This window comes from Tursiops truncatus, chromosome 2, assembly GCF_011762595.2.
Source record: "Tursiops truncatus isolate mTurTru1 chromosome 2, mTurTru1.mat.Y, whole genome shotgun sequence".
Taxonomy (NCBI): domain Eukaryota; kingdom Metazoa; phylum Chordata; class Mammalia; order Artiodactyla; family Delphinidae; genus Tursiops; species Tursiops truncatus.
Window position 1 is genome coordinate 72,373,766 of NC_047035.1, and position 18,292 is coordinate 72,392,057.

Consider the following 18,292-nt stretch of genomic DNA (forward strand, 5'->3'; position numbering starts at 1 on the left):
ATGCAGTCGGCTCAAGGCTGTGCCCTCAGACACTATACTCTATAGCCTCTCAGTTATGTAGCTTGTATGTATGTATGTGTGTATACTTCATGCAAGTGCGCTATCTGCTTTTCCCCTTTTATTTGTATAATTATTGCAGTAACTGGGAACAGCGTTTGCCTGAGAACAGACACTCATCTCATTAGAGGACTGACATTACTGACACTGTACTGTGCCTCCTTATCCGCCCCAGCAGTGTGCTTTGTCTATAGAAAAATCTCAGTAAATATTCATTATTTCGCTTTATTCTGATACACAGATAATTTTGTCGGTAATTTGGATTTTATAAAAGTTCTTCAATATGCAAATATTCTTGCATCTAAAATGTAAGCGGTTTTTATGGGGGGCAGGGGAGATGGTACTCACAGAGCTGATGTTTACACAGGAGTTGTTTACTTCTGGATTGAAATGAAGACTCTGTTATACAACCCAACTGTTCTATTCCTGTAACCACTTCCCATTTAGATGTACTCTGTTTAGAGTCCACCGTACGTGATTTAAGTCATTTAGGTTTAGCTGGGCCCCTGGACTGTGTCTGATAGAGAAAGAAAGACAAATACAAGCACCTTTTTAAAAGAGGGAGTTAACCTTCTGGATGTGTTATGTGAATGTAAATTGTTGTGGCTTTCTTTCCATGAAAGACAGAACCCTAAGTGGTTGGCTTAAAAAGGTGTGTATGGATACATCCTCCCCTGTCCCCTCCAAACACACCACACACACACACACACACACACACACACACACACACACCTCCTTGTTTTCAGGTTCAAGGTCATAGTGATGCCGGTTTTTCCGCTTGAAGAATGATAACGATGAGAATAAATTCCTTTTCATTATTGGGTCATGTCTTACACTCCTGATGTTCTTCCTCCTTTACCTTGCTAGGAGAGAGCCACTGTTTTTAAATAAGAAAGCAGTGAGATTCTTAACTGTACATTTTGACAAGAGACTCAATTAGTATTAGATTTTTCAATGACTGATGATTTGCATTCACTTCAAAATAGCCCGGAGCCACGAACTTCTTTCACAAAGCATACCTGAGGGCTGGCAGTAGGCAGTGGCTTTGCCACCATTACTGATCTTTCTAGAATTCTAAATTGAAATGGTACTTTTTATCCTATTTCCCAGCCACCCTGCTCAAAAAAAAAAAAAAAGTTTTCCCATAAATGATTTGGAACTATCTATGGACATTCTTATTACAAGAGAGGATTAGAAAAATAAGAACCAATGACCTTCTGGGTAAAGTGTACAAACACAGACTTAATTTACTTTTTATCTGGACGTTGAGGGGATGTTTGTGCATGTGTGTTGTATGTCTCTTTTTCTTCACAGATGGTTTGTTATAATTAGATGATATAAAGCAAACATAGAACAGATTCTCCTTAAATTCAGGAGGTGATTTCCAGTATTTCATAGCAGTATTCAGAATAAGTGGTCATGGGCATATTTAAATCTCGCTTCTGTCTTATTCTCTTTCTTGCCATCTCTCAGCTATATATGCAACTGTTCTCCTTTCCCTGTTTTCTCAGTGCATTGGTATTTATCTCTTCTATGTCCCTCTTGGTTCTTTTTTTTCTTCTGGTATATAATTAAATTTCATGAAATAAATATGGATTCATCCTGCTGAATGTTAATATGTTGAACTCTGCTATTAGCTCAGGCCATTTGGGGAATGTTGTAAAAGTCTTTTGGAATTTTCCCAGAACTAATAGGATTCAGAAAAGAAAAACCCATCAATTTACTTCCCAAGTTTGTTCATTGTTGGTTTCTTGATGAAAGAAAGTGACCTTTTTTTGATGAACTTGACATTGATTAGACTCAGAGTTGAGGGGCCAGCCCAGAAACTCAGGGGCCACATGACAAGTAGATGTGAAGCAAGAATTTAGTTTTCATTTTCAGAATCCATTGCAAAGTTTTTTTCTGCAAGGCTCAACTTCACCTTCTTGTCCTTTCCTACCTCAACACCTGTGAGATTTGTGGCACTAGAAAGCACTGTACTTTTAAAACAACAATGTCATTTACATAATTTCCTTTCCCACTTAGGAAGTTTTCTCTTCCCTCTCAGTGAAATTTGCATCTCAATCTCTCTTCCTTGTAAGAGCCTCCAAAAACCCTTAAGTCACAGTATTTTTGAAAACATGGAAGTTATGATTTGACTTTCCCATTGCCTATTTATCCATTGGATTAGTGATTTTCATTAACCTCGGGAATTTAAGGAGGCAAAGCTCCTGACTGAGAATAGATCTTTATCGTGAAATCAAATTATCAGATGAAATTTTAATTAGGATTTGCACTGCTGATCAAAGGAACAGCCAAGGGATTATGTGGCAAAAAAAGGAAACTCAGAAGCTACCCAATGCCAATGGATGGATTTTCTCCATGATGCTTTTATACATACCAAAGCAAGTTTTTGGATACATGGTCCACTAAAAAACTAGAAATATCAATCTGTTATTTTTAAGTGAGCCTACTTTATTATTCAAGAATCAATCTAAAGAGAATAATGAAAGTTATTCAAGTAAAATAAATCCTATGAGATCCATACATTTATAGAATTTTATCTGCTAGCACCATCTCTTCCTTTATTTCAGCCTATGAAATTTTTCATTACAAAGGGTGAGACAGCCAAGGGAAGGTAGTCCGAGCAAGCTTGTAAGATTCTGTACAGACCAGGACCCCAACAAGGGGCAAGGCTCTGTGTTATTTTTTCTATGGATGAACACAAAGGAATAAAAGTCTGAAGTTAAGTCAGAGATACTAGCTTTTAGTCTAAAACCAGCTGTGCCTGCCTGTGCATCTTTGGCCAGTGCTGGTATTGAATATCTTCTAGTTACAGATTTAGTATAAGGTCCAGAGCCAGGGAGAACCATGTCTGTCGTTAGACTCATTATCTTCCTACCAGCAATGACTTTGGAATTGGCCTAGATCCCCCTGGGACTCATTTCATTTTTTCAGCTTATGTTGGTTGATCACCTCTATGTACCAACTGCCTTGAGAGGTTCTGGGGAAACAACTGTGAAAAACATATCGTTCTTTCTTTTAAAGAATTTACAGTAGATTAAATTCAAACAGTTTTAATAAAATACGGCAGGTGCTATGTTAGAGGTAAATGTGACAAAGGATGCCATAAGAATACGAAGGTTACCCAACCCAGATGTCGGGGGAGGGGTCAAGGAAGACTTTCAGGGACTTTATTTTTTTTTATTTTTTTGTTATTAGAAGTCTTTATTTAATTGTCATGTATAGGACACTGTGCCAACCTGGAGATCTGACAGTCTTCTCCAGCACACATGGAATATTCACAAAAATTAAACATGGACAAGCCCATACATGAGTTCTCAATGATTTCAAAATCTCTATCATATAGATAAAATCTCTGGAACTGTGGGCCAGCCCAGCCTCTGGGAAAGGAGAGGGGGACTGGAGATTGAATTCAATCATGTGACCAATGATTTAATCAATTATACCTATTTAATGAAACTCTAAGAAAAACTCCCGACACTTAGGCTCAGTGGAACTTCCTGGTTGGTGAACACACTGATGTGCCGGGATGGTGACACACCTGGATAGGGTATTGCAAGCAGCGCACCCCACTTCCCTAAACTTTGTTCTGTGTGTCTCTTCATTTGCCTATTCCCGATACCTACTAGGGTTCTTGGCCTTCCCCAATCAATAGAAATTGACTAGAGGCCAGACGAGAAATTCAGGCAAGGCTTTATTGGGGTCCCTGCTGCTGTGGGGGGCAGTGAGAACAAGCAACAGGTTCCCTTGCTCACTCCCTTGGTGGGGGAGGGGAAGCTTTTCCTTATATGGGGTGAGAGTAGGGGTGTGTCCAGGGGTCAGGCCGGTGGCGTGGCTTAGGTGGTTTGCCCATCCCTTAGGTGGTGGTGTGTGCTGGGAACATGCTTAGGACTCTGCTTTTGCTCCCAACACCCCAGTGTTTGCTCTAGGCTCTTCAAAAGTGGCAGTTGGGTTTTTTGGTCTCTTTGTATCTTTGGGGTCCAGAATTTGCCCCACTGCTGCATGCACACACTTATTTTTAGTCCCATACAGTTTCTTTGTATTTTGTTGCTGGAGGAGAGGTGTGTCCAGGTGCAGGCACTGTAGCACTTCAGCAAAGGGTCCCAGGTCCCAGCAAAGGGTCCCAGGTCCCAGCCTGTCTCATTCCCCCCTGAGAGGTTCTACACCCTTATTCTTAAGGGGTAAGGGGCCAGAGTTGTCTTCTTCTGAAACTCCTTCCTGCTGGACAGGGGCCATAGACCCTAGCCTACCCTAGAGGTACAGAAGTCCCTTGCTGACTGTTCTAAGGACCTGTAGGGACCTGGGCCACTCTCCACTGGAATGGGCTGAATTCCTTGAGCCATCATGAGCCTTACTTCAAACTCTTGCCAGAAGGTTAAACAAACAAGGGGTAGAAAGGAGAACAACAAGAATAACCATTAAAGAACCTGGAAAGGGAAGGAACCAGGTTAACTTTGGGCTTCCTTCACTGTTGGCCAGACAAAGGAGGTGATGTCGCTCTTGCCAAGAAGCCATTCTCCTTGGGTATATATTTTTGTTCATCTCAGGGTTAAAGTTTAATGTGTTTCTCTATTTTTAGAATGGAAGGTCTGGACCTGTGGGTCCCAGCTCTCCTTCTTGGACCAAAAAGTCTGAGTCACAGGTTTACAACGGCAGGGAAGACAACAGAGCACTAGACAAAATATGGCATAAATCAGTATGACTGAAAAGAAAAGGGTTATAAGAACATGAAAACCTCCTGCCAGAAATTTTTTTATACTTTGTGGGATCCAAGAGAGCAAACTAGAGAACCAGTTTTCCATTTCCCCGCCCATATTGAATAGCTAGGAATGGTGGTTAATTATCTGCTGAAGGCAAATGGCTTTTCGAATTTTCTCAGTGTCGGTTTCTAGCTGGTGTGGGCATGAGGGCTGCTTTCTTTGCCTCCCAATCTGCCCTGTTGTTCCCTTGGGTAATTTGAGAATTTTCCTTTTGGTGCCCGCGGCACTGAATGACTGCTACTAGTTTTGGATTTTGAGCCGCTTCTATGAGATGTGAAACCTCAGCCCCATATGTTACAGGGGAATTTTTTGCATTTAAAAGTCCTCTTTCTTTCCAGATAGCTGCATGGGCATGTAAAACAAGGAAGACATATTTTGAGTCTCTCTCTATATATATGTATAATTCACTTCCCCTAAGGTTAAGGTTTCAGGGAGGGCTATTAGTTCAGCCCTCTGGGCTGAAGTGTTAGGTGGCAAAGGTTCTGCTTCTATAACACTATAAGAGCTCACAATAGCATACCCTGCCCTCCTGACTCCATCTTTAATGAAACTACTGTCATCAGTAAACCATTCTTCCTCAAGGTTTGCTATGGCCTGGTCTGTTAGATCAGGCCTACAGGCATAAACCTGGTCAAGGATTTCAAGGCAGGAATGTGTGAGTTCTGGGCTTTCCGTGGGCATTAGTATAGTTGGGTTGAGGGTGTGGGAAGCTTTGAGGGTTAGTTCTGGGGAGTCAAAGAGTAAAGCCTGGTAGCCTCCAGTTAGCCAATGGTGACCTTTAATTTCCAGAATCCCTTATACTTGATGAGGGGTCTGGATTTCCAGTGGCCGTCCAAAGGTAAGTTTGTTCTCTTCTTCCACTAATAAAGCAGGGGCAGCTACCGTCCGGAGGCAGCCAGGCCAACCTCAGGCCACAAAGTTTGTTTGGAAAAATAGCCTGAGGAACTTCTAGCTTTTGCCCAAAGACCCCCAGAGCTGTCCCCTGCTTTTCAGCTACGTACAAGATAAATGGTTCTTTTAAATCGGGGAGGCCCAGCACAGGAGCTCTGGTGAGGCCCTGGTTGATATTATGAAAAGCCTTTTTCTTGTTCCCCAGTCCAAAGTAATAGTTCTGTATCTGAGCCTTTAGTGGCTTCATATAGAGGCTTAGCCATTAGTCTGAATCCTGGAATCCAAATTCTGCTAAATCCTGCCGTGCCTCAGAAAGTACAAAGTTGTTTTTTTGTTTGTTTTTTGTTTTTTTGTCTTTGGGGCACTTAGGCCTAATATAGCTTGTTTTCTATCTGGAGATAACGGTCTGTCAGGGTTTATAATATATCCCATATATTTAACTTGTTGCTTTGAGATTTGGGATTTTTTTCTGGGAGATCCTGTAACCCCAGGTCCCAAGGAAATGAAGGATTCAGTGGTATTTTGATCTGAGGCCTTCATGGTGGGGTACATATTAGTATATCATCTACGTACTGTAGAATGGCCCCTTGTTTTAGGTGTATTTTCCTTAGTTCTTTTCCAGGGCCTGGGAGAACAAGTGTGGGCTGTTCTGAAACCTCTGAGGCAGTACTCTCCAGGTATATTGTTGCATTTGGCCTGAGTGGGGCTTAGTCTACTCGAAGGCAAACTGATACTGAAATGAGGGATTAACTGGGATGCAAAAGAAGGCATCCTTGAGGTCAAGAACAGTAAACCATTTAGCATCTCCAGGAATCTGGACTAATACATTATAAGGATAGGGCACCAGGGTATGTACAGGGACCATTGCATCATTTACTTCTTTAAGGTCTTATATACCATTTGATATTTCCCAACTGGCTTAACAACTGGCAGAGTAGGGGTACTGCATGGAGACCGACGGGGCACTAAGAGGCCATGTTTTAAGAATTTATCTATGAGGGGTTGCAAACCTTTTTTTGCTTCCAGCTTTATGGGGTACTGTCTCTTTTTAGGATAAGCGACTTCTGGCTTAAGGCTGGTTTTTACAGGTAGGGCATTTATAGCCTTCCCAGGGATTCCTTTGTCCGAAATTGCAGGGTTTACTGTGTGTAGAATATGGTTGGGAATAGGCCCTTGTTCTTTCAGCTGATTTGTCTTAGTCATAATCAAGAAAAGGGGCTGCTTGGGACCTCCTAATAGTAATATGTTGCTCCAAGGGAGCCCAGAATGTCTCTCCCCAGTAGTGGGATAGGACACTCAGGCACAACGAAAAAGGTACGTGAGATCAAGCGCTGTTCAAACTGACACAAATGGGAGGTCCAGCGAAGAAGCAGGTGCGAATCTTTCTGTCGACACCAGTCACTGTATAGCTTTTGGAGGAAAGAGGCCCAGTGTGAGAGATCAGGACAGAGTTAAGTGGCTCCCATGTCAATTAAAAAATTGATTTTCTTACCTGCCATGTCAAGGACCAGCTGGGGCTCCTCGATACGGTTAGAAATCTCACTGAGGGGAGCTGCCAGAATCCCTGGGCCACCTCATTCATCCAGCATGGCCATCTTGGGAGTGGGAGCCCCCCTCCCCCTTTGGGACTGGGGACAGTCCCACTTCCAATGACCTGTTCGTTTGCAGATTGGGCATGGACCAGGGGGTTTCTTTTGGGCACTTTTGGGCCCAGTGACCTGTTGAGTTACATTTGAAGCATTCGCCCTTGCTGGTTTTACCTCCAGGTGGATGGTTAAACTTCCTTGGCCCCCTGGGGTTGTCCTGAGGTTGCAAGGCATGGCTGACAGCTATGACCATCAGTATAGCTTGAGCCCTGGCCTGCTTGTTTTCATGTCCAGTTCTCTCTTCCCTCCTCAGCTGGATCTCGATTATTAAATACCCCAAAGGCCATTTCTAGGAGTTGGGGCAACAGGGTTTCGTGAGCCTAACTTTTGTTAACTTTTGGAGTTTCTGCCTAATATCAGGGCAGACTGGCTGATAAAATGTTGTCCCAGCAGGGATGGACCCTCGGGAGTGGATGGATCAGTGTTAATAAATTTTCTAAAACCTTCCACAAGCCGTCCCTGAAAGAGGGCTGGATTTTCTTATTCCTCTTGGGTCACTCCTTTACCTTTTCATAGTTAACTGGCTTTTTGATATACTTCCTCATCCCTTCTAATGCACATTGGATCACGTGTTTCCCGGCTTCGGTTCCCACCCAGAAATTGTAATTCCAGCAGGGCTCCTGATTTGGGACTGTGTCTCCGCCCATAACAAAATGTTCAGGTTGGTCCCTGGGCTGCTGCTTAAATTCTCTGTTTTTCCTCAGGGATACAGCAAGTAGATAGGACTATTTGGACATCCTTCCAATTTAAATCAAAGGCCAGAGTTAGGGCCTGAAACCCTTCAGCACACTTACTAGGGTCTTCAGAAGACAGGCCCAGTCTCTGTCTGCATTGGGCTTAATCAGTTAAAGAGAAGGGCACGTGTACTCTGATTGTCCCTTCCCCATTTGCCACTTCCCTAAGAGGGCATGCTTTTCCTGATCCTGGGTGATAGGAAGTTCCCTTACAAGTTATCCCTTACAAGTCTCTCCCTCCTGGGGCAATGGAGGGTATAAAGAGACATAGGGAGGCGGAGTGAGGGATTGGTCAGAGGGATCCAGAGAAGTAGGTGCTTCCAGGGAGGTAGGTGGCTCTGGAGAAGCAGGTGCCTCTGGAGAAGCAGCGGAAAGTTGGTTTCACCCCCTGAAAGTTGGGGAAGGTTAAAAGGGGATCATCTAAAATGTCAGGATTGCTTTCCATTGATTACAGGAGCCGCTTAGAGTGGGGTTTTGGTAAAGGATCATGAAGGCTTGAACACAGGGAACCTCAGTCCATTTTCCCATCTTGTGACAGTAAAGATCCAATTGCAAGATGGCATTGTAATTTAGAGACCCATTTTCAGGCCATTTTTCTCCACCCCACAACTTACATGAAGGCCAGGCCGTGTTACAGTAGAGCTTAAGTTTTTCCCTTTTCAGCCCATCTATTTTTTAAAATTTCCAATTTTTAAGGATGCATTCCCGAGGTGTTTCTTCTGGCTTAGAAGATCCTCCCACGTTGAGTAACCTGCGACCAAGAACGCTCCTAGAAATGAAGTCCTGCATCCCAGAGACATTTACTAGGAGGCTTTTGTCAGGAGGGGATTGGTGTGTCCTCCTAATTCCCTTCTTACCTAATGGGATTTTGAGCGTCCTCTACTCTCCCATCACCTAACCAGCTGTCTCTGGCCGTCAGTCCCTCGCACGAGGAGTCCACAATAGGGTACATTTGAACCAGTGCTGGAGCGTTGCCAGGACTCTCCTTGAGGGGGTTCTGTTGTCTATAAAGTTTATGTCCTATAACAATGTCCTATAATAATTTGTTGGGGTGTATTACTTAAGATTGAGCATGTATAAAGCCTAGGATGTGGGCTGCTTGGAAGTGGCCAGCCCAAGAGGTAGTCTGTCATAAGGTATGGACTGCCAAGGCCTGGAGTGAAGGGGGTCCTAGAGGTGCAAAAAGGAACTCCTGGAGGAATTAGAGTTGGGCGCAATGGAAAATGCCACGGGGGTCAGGACCTGAGGGCCTAGAGGTAGGAGTATTCCCACAGGTGATGGTTTTGGACATAGAGTAAGGGGCGAGACTAGACAGCAGAAGAACCCAAAACCCTTTCCGCTATCTGTTTGGTGGCTACAATAAAATTGGGGAGAGGCTGATGATTCCATCTGACACTGGCAACAGCGAATTTGGACAATGTATCCCATGTAATTTAACATACCATATGAACCCAATTAGTTTAGGATCTCTCTTTGGGATGCTCCAGGGGCCCTTTGAAGCACCCCAAAGTTAGTTGGAGGTCAAAAGAACTCTCATTAGAATTTGATATTTGGGAAGTCTGTCAAAAATTTCAAAGTTTTAAAACACCTGGTCAGATAGAATCACAAGTCACTGTGAAACAATTATTCCTTGAGCTAAGGTGAAAAAAATTTTCAAAAATAAATACAGATCACTTAAAGACACAGAAACTCACACAATCTGATATCGAAAGCAGCATTCCAGGAAAATTCTGTTCTCTTACGAGAGAGAGAAACCAAATCCAGTCTTGCATAAGCCTACTATTAATAAAATCCATTTACCTAATTAAATTGAATCTAAACTTAGAAAACCTTGACCACATACAAAATTCTTTTCTCAATGTTCCTCTTCTGCAAACCTTCTACAACTTTCTGTAACCATACTTTGCCCCTTATTCTTTCCATTAGAAATAACCAGCTTTGGGACAATAACACCTTTTTTCCTTTAACAAAAATCTATTTCCATTCCTCATACCTTTTCTGAAAACACGCTTCTTACTTTCCTTAAGCAACCATAAACTGTCTTCTTCATTAGCATTCTATAGTTTGGTAGAGAACATCTCAAGGTGGCACCAAACAGCTTTAGTTTCCCTCTCACAAGAAGACAAAAGTAGGTAAATTTAGACCTGTTTAACAATTAATATTCCAATATTTCATCTTACTTGAAATGGCCTGTATACACAATGAATTCCTATCATTTAACTTAGTTTCAGTTTACCAAGATTTGGAGAGACTGTTTTAGATGGATGTTTCCAAAACATAATTATTCCTGTAGAGTTTACCAAAAAGTTCTTATCCCAGTTACATTTACTTAAAATGTAATCATATCAGGTTCTATTCCCTTTTGACACATTTCATAACAGAAACAATATGTACTTATTGACTTTCAGTAACCCTAGGTACAATAAAAGTATTATACTTAATGTTGATGACTCTGAAGACTGGTCTGTATTAATTAAACCCACAAGCTTAAACCAGACAAACCAATTTCTACAAAACCAGAGATCTCATAGTTTTCCCACTTGAATTTAAAATGGCCATTTTTTTTTCCCTCAGTGTGGGGGCTACAGATGAATCGGGTAGTTCTCTGAGGGCCCAGGCAGAATACTTACAATGCAAAGGCAGAGGAGAAAGATGCAAGCTCCTTGAGCCCAGGTAGAACAGTTACATTGCAAAAGCAGAGGGGGGAAAATGCAAGCCCCTGGAGCTCAGGCAGAAAGAATAGTTACATTGCAAATGTGGAAGAGAGAAAAATACAAGCTCCTTTCTTTTCTATTTGTTCTCTAAAATTTCAAGGTTTAAATACTCCACCGTGCCGCCAATTTTGGCAGAGATTTGCAGGAGCCATCGGACAGACAAAACTACATAAAACAAAGATACCAGTGACAAAAACTTAAAGACACAAGTAAGAAGCTTTCAGGATAAAGGGGACAGGAGTGCAGGTATAAGGGTCAAGGGAGAGGTAAACTTCGGAGGGACAGAAAAGACTGAAAAAGAGAAAGAGACAGCAGGAAAATGTGAGAATATTGGGAGGATAAGACTTTCAGTTACTACACTGTATGAGGTTTAAACCTCTATCACTCTCATGAATCTCCCATCAGGGAGAGCCTGGTAGACCAGGGTCGGCACGGTGTGAGGCGAGCCTCTCCCACCTCTGCTTGTCACCTGTCAAGGTGAGCCGTTGCCTGCTAGAGGGAGCATGGCCTCACAAGCTGAGAGGAGTGATGCTGTAGCTGCCCGACGTCCCCCTCTCTCGGAAGGATAGGACGGAAGGAGGAGAGGACGGAGAAAGGAGAAGTAGGGAGATATCAGGAGAGGGCAAAGGACAAGGGGGAGAGGAAAGCGTTGCCTGAATGAGGGTATGGAGGCCCCCAAGGGCCAGGAAGGCAGACCTACCAAACACAGTGATGCTGAAACGAGAGGTTCAGGTGCCCGCTTGTCACCCACGGGGAAGCTGCGTTCAGTGGTCCCGTGGGTGCCCGGATCCTCTCCCCGGAAGGGGACAACTGCCCCACGTTGGGCATCAGAAATCTGATACCGACCAGGGCTCTCAGCCTTCCCTGATCAATAGAAATTAACTAGAGGCCAGACAAGAAATTCAGGCAAGGCTTTATTGGGGCCCCTGCTGCAGCGGGGTGAGTGAGAACAAGTAAGAGGTTCCCTTGCTCACTCACTCCTCAGGGACTTTAAAATGCTTCCCTGGAGCATCGAGGATATGGCTAAACGCTGTGGGAGGGGAGTAAGCTGTGAGGTGAGAAGGTTGGCAGACGCCAAGTCAGAAAAGCCCTTATACCCCACACTAAAGAGGTCAGAGTTCATCCTTAGAGCAACAGGGAATACATGGAGGTTTTAAAGCACAGGAAGGACATGACCAGATGGGCACATTAGAAATAACTCTGAGTTCACTGTGGAGCACAGTGTGGAGATGCGAAAGGTGGAAGGCAATCATCAGGTATCAAAAGCCTGAGCCCTGGGCGTAACAGAAAGTACGGGACAGTTTCAGGAGTTATTAAAGAGATAGACTTGTAAGATGAAGGGATTGATCGGATAAGGGCGAGGAAAAATTAATGAGATGTATAAGTAAAGAATAACACTCAAGTTTCTTGCCTGGGAAAATGGATAAATGGTGCTACATTTTACTGAAATAGAGATAACATGAAAAGTAGGTATTATGAAGGCAGTATACGGTAAGTTCAACTCTGTGTACATTTCGCGTGACGTGTCTGCGGACCTCCAAGTGGAGCTGTCTATCATGCAGTGACGCCAGGGGTCTGAACTCAGACAGGTCTGAACTATGACATTTGGGCCTTGTCAACACAGAGATGGTAAATGAAGTCATAAGGATTGAGAATAAAAATAGAAGAAAACTTCAAGGATGTGCAGAGAAAGAGAAGGCTATCTCAGGAAGATGAGCTGCATCTCCCTCCACTCCCCTTCCCTATGTGCCTTTGATGTGTGAATTGTCTCCTGTCCTAGTTCCTGCTTCCCATTCCAGTTCCCCGCTTGGATGGTTGCCCTGCTCTAAACCCTAAGATCACTTCGTTGGTGCCCAGAAAATCAGTAAGCCCTTATTTAACAAGCCCCTTTTTAGAGAAGACTGGGCACTCTTCCTTTATCACCAGCTAATGACTGAAGTCCTGCTATAGTCCAGTCATTTTCTCCTGGGGTGAAGCTACCTTCAAGTTCTTTCGAAAAAAACTCCTAGGGTTGGGTCCCTTCCATGAACCAGATCAGACTCATTGGCTATGAATACCATTCCAGATTAAACTCGAGACTCTCATGCTTCCTTGGTCTGCTGGCCACCCCCTTTTTGGATTAAGCATATTTGAATTTTGGAGTTAGACAAATCTCAGTTTAAAATCTGGCTTTACTACTTAATAACTTCGCAACCTTTAGCAAGTTATCCTTTCTGACTTCATTTTCTATATCTGTAAAATGGATTAATAATTCCTATCTGTCAGGGCTATTTTGAGGACTGAATTAAAATATATACATAGTCCCTGGTACTTCTCTGTAAATTAATACACTTTACTTCTTTCTAATTTTCCCCCAGCTTGATGTAGGTAATGTGAAAGCAGTATGATACAGTGGAAACAACAAATGTGTGTAGTAAAGGCTTAAATGTTTATATTTTTAGAGTCCTGAAATGGGTTTCAAATTACCTTACTTCTGTGTGAGTGATTTTATGTATGGCAGTTCTCCTTCTGAGCTTCCGTTTTCTCATTTGTAAAATGAGGATAATACCCGTGTTACTTACTTCACAGTTGTCATGAACCTCAAAGATAATGCATGTTACAGCACTTTGAAAACTAGAAAGTTCTTTAAAAATATAAAATATTAAGCACTATGCTTCACTCATAGGAGATACTAACAAACTTTTATTTTGGATATTGGTATATGAACAGTTTAGACATTCCAAACTTTTGACCAGAAGCTATTAATTTATTGCTGTTTAATGATCTGAATTACCTACAGAAGTCTCACTTGCAGAGAGACTCAAGACTAAATTTTTTATTGCTATGCATCTTAATTAGTCTACAAACATTTATTGAGCACTTATTCAGTGAAAGCCACTGTGCTTGGTCCTAAGAAACAAAGAGGAAATATCTAATACCTGAGTTTCAGAGGTTTGCCACTTAGAAAGAAAGATGGTTAAATAATTACTATATGGACCGATAAGGTTTGAAGATATAGTAGATGTACCTGGTGGAGGCTGAGGGGATCAGGGATGTCTTCTTAGAGGAAGTGAGAGCATGTGGGTCTTGGCGGCCGATTAGGAGAAGTTAGTCAGGTGACCATTTATGAGTAGAAGTGGAGGTCCTTGAGGGTATTCCAGGCAGAAGGAGCAGCGATGACAAAGGCAAAGATTAACCCATTTGAGAAATCACCAGGATTTTAATATAATTGGTTTGCATTTGTTCGGGGATGGAGAACTGTGGGAGAGAGGGAGGAAGAAGCAAGAGTAAGACCAGAGATTGCGCCGTGGATGGAAATCTTGCCGTGGAAATATACTAAGTACTAGTTGCCACGTGATGAGAAGAAAATTTGCTTTGTATATCCTTTGGAGTAGAGCAACATTGGGGGCAGGAGAGTAGAAGGGGGAGGGGGATTATTGCAGTGACTCAGGTGAGACCTAACAAGGCCCTAATCTAAAGTAATGATGGTGCAAAAGGAGAGGCTGTACAGAGTAGAGCTTAATTAAAGGAGACTTGATCACTGAGGGGACATGGCAAGTGAAGGGGAAGAAAAACTTAAGAATATATTCTAATTTTCTGACTCATATAAGAGAAAGAGGGTGTTAGGCTATACAAAAAGCTAGAGGGAGAAAAAAGGCAATATTGCTGGGCAGGAGAAAGTGGTGAAGAAAAGAGCGTGGAATATTTAGTTTCACACATCTAGAGTGGATAGGTAGCCAAGCCCAGAAGACAATCTTTACCGTTACTAGGAAACTTCAAGGATAGGATATATACCTTCCCCTTAGATACATTATCATCCCTTCTCTCCCTCATCTCCCAACTCATAACAACCTCTTTGATGAGCTGTAGAGAATCTGAAATTCCCCTTAAATGTATTTGATAAAAATCCAGAAAAATTCCCTGAAAATATATTGATTCAACTCAATTGTTTGGTATTCAGTTCAATTCTGGTAGAGGGAAGAGACCCTTAAAAGAGACTCTTAAAAGAAAATGAATGGCGATTCTTAACCATAAAATAATCCTATGAGCAAACTATTAATCCTAACATTATCAGGATTAAGTCTCCCTCCTTCTTTTATAATCTTTCAAATTATCAGCCATGGACCATTGTTTAATTCTCTCATGTTCCTGTTGTCGTTATTTGCAGGTCTTAGCATAGTCAGCCACGGCTTCTTAGAACTCCTAATCTGAAACCATTGAAGAAAAATAACAGTAGTAATAATGATAATAATACACATTATGTATCACTTACTGTATGTCAGGTTCAAGTGCTTTAAACAGATAAACTCGTTTAATGATCACATTCTCTGACAAAGATTATTGATACTATCTCTAATTTAATATAAAGAAACTAAGGCATGAGGAAATTTCATGACTTTCCCACAGTATACAGAGAGTAAGGAGAAGAGCAAGGATTCGAATCCAGGCAGAGTCTGGGGCCGGGGGCCATGTACTTCATCGCTCCACTATGAAAGGTGTGGATAATAGGACAAGGACTTTGTGACATTCGGTAAAGCTGGCACTCTTGCCTGCCATAGGGTCAGTATACAATATCATATCTGTATATCATATATATGAATATACTGGTATTAGATATATTAAAACCATAAAGGCAAAATTCTCCTCAACCAGGAATATAAAGGATAAAACCACGCACATCACACAGCCTGGGTTCATGTCCCGGTCTGGCTTAGGACCTTGACTTGTTGAGGTTTGAATGCTTACAAGTTGAGTGACTGTGGACCAATTAGTTAATCTCTATTAGACTCATTTACTAATCTGTAAAATAAATATAGCATAACCTTCCAACAGGGATATGGTAAGGATTCAATGAAGAGAATGTACCTGAAATACTCCACCCATATTTATATCCTACTTACTCTGACATTGTGCTACATGCCTTCGATGTTCTCATCACTTTACATATATGAACTCATTTAATCCTCCCAACAAGCTTATGACATAGGCCCTGTTTTTTTTTAATCATCATCCCCATTTTACAGGTGAAGAAACTGAGGCACAAGGAGACTAAATAACTTTCCAAAGTCATACATGCATATAACTGGCAGCCTAGGCTGGTCTGGCTCTCAAGTCCCTGCTCTCAAGGGCCATGCTGTGCTGCCTCGCTGAGTACAGCACACAGGCGTATTAAGGCTATTACCTTCCCGTCTAAGCGGGTGTTGTGCTTCTTGTGGACAAAATGATTTCATTTCCCTCTCCTGATATGCTAGGAAGAGTCCCTGAAACTCTACAGATAACAGTAATAAGGAAAAAATTAGTGAAACAGAAGAATGAAAGATTTTAAAGGGCAACTATGAAAGGAAGGGTCTCCCCTCCTCAACAATTGATTGGAAGTCACCCCTCTTCAAGCAGACGCACAGGTCATCTTCATGACTGAACTAGATGTGACCCGATCGATTGCTGATCTTAGGCAGTTATTATTTCAAAGAGCCCTTAACCCAAATTGTTACTGCCTATCTCTTTGGTAGCGTCTAGCTCATGTGATAAAACTCTCTATAAGGAAAAAAGAAACCAGTCCTGTTTGTATTCAATGCCAGGTTGGATAGCATGTTTATATAAAACCACTTAGAAGTGAAGTCTGACCACCAGTTTTTGACCATGTGATCTTGGCCAATCAGTTGTTTGCCTCTCGGTTTCTCCACTGTCCAGGGCTGCAGTACAGAGCACAGATAATGTTCTTAAAATCCTAAAACCAGGTCTGTCCCAGATTTAGCAGTCAGGAAATGGTGGCTGTTACCATCATTATTTCAAAAAGCCACTAAACTTTCTTAGAAAAATCTAATCCCTGAGACTTCTTTTTCTGTCTATATCTATCATTGATTTTTCTATTTTAAAGCCAAAGGTCACATTCCATTTTGAAGTCCAACAAATTCTAATCTCTCAGAAGGTTCAAACTGTATTATCATTCACTATGAATTTGAGCAGTCCTTCTTTCTACTTTGCTGACATTTTGGGTTGAATTAATTCCATTTCAGCTGCGCATCTTTCCTCTCACGGCAGTTATCTACGCAATTGAGAATTATGGACCACACAAATCAGGTCAATGAAAAGTTCTAATTGTGCTCAGCTGTCTTCCTTATACACCTTCCTTTATAATGCAGCAATTCCAGATGTGATTGCAGTCACCATCTCAGAACTGTGGGGTGACCCCAGCTTCTCCATAACTGTTCGTATGGTTAAAGGGTAAAGCTTCCCAGAATGTCCTTTGTCTCTAAAACGAAGTTGCTTAAGAGCTTTCCTAAATAAATGCCCACAGTACATTATGTACTATGTATTTCAGGCAAATAAAATGTTTAAATCTATGGACGGAAAATGATCTTCACACATAAAATGAAATCTGATCAGTTTACAGCCCAACATGAACAGAACTCCCAAATTAGGCACTTCCAAATTCAGCACAGCAAACACTGCCAGCCACCAAAGGAAGTAGAGAAATCAAAGCCCCTCTAAATCTTCCTTCCATGACATATAAAAGATTCAGCAGAGTAGAGGTCAAAGAATATGAGGGGGAAAAGGTATAAAAGAAAAGAAAGATAGCTGATTTTTTTTTAATTTATTATGAAGGGATAGAACCTAATTATTCTTTTATGCAGAAATCCCTTTGGCTGTACACATGAATAAGAGCACTCAAGGCAGCAACATTTTTCTTATAATTAGAAGAAATTATGATGTCTCTCTTGAAAGGCAGAATTTTCCTTATCATGAAAAACAGTGTTCTTTATCATCCTTACTTTTTATTAGAGCCTTCAAAATGAGGTTTCCTTGAGCCTCTTGAAATAAATCCATTCCACTTTGAACTGCCAGAACTAACTATTAAAATGTGTCCTGATTCATCCTGAGAAATGGCCATATGCCCACTCGCCTGGGATCATAATGACTGCTAGGTGAATTCTAAAGAACACTGAATTCCTTTATCCTACAACCTGAAGTGTCCCGAGTTGGAAAATATATGGATCACCCCTTTAAATAGGCTGGCATGTCTCACCTTTACATTCATTTATTTTTTTCAACAAGTATTTCTTAAGTGATACTATGAACAAGGCATCCGGCACGGAGCTGAATTTGCTGTGGCTGCTCGGAAATTAACCTAAACAAAACACCACACATAAAAGATGATAATCATCAAAACAATGAAGGGAACTTTTTTTTTTTCCAGGTAGAATTCGAAAGCATTTGGAAGGTAACAGTTCTCTTTAATTTCATAGCAACTCTTCTTGGGGAATAGATGCACAACTCCAAGTTGTTATTGGCCGCTGATGAAAATATTGACACCAGGGATGCAAAATCACAGTGCAGTAGCTGCTCTGCTCAGCTGTTCTTGCTGAGTTCTGAGAGAAGAGCCTTCTCCTAGGGCGCCTTCCACACAATCTCTGATTCAGAGGCTTGCCTTTCGGCACTTGGGTTCATTCACTCCTTCGTGTACACGCTTAATGTGTGCAGGTCTCTCCAGGGTTGTTTTTGCCCAC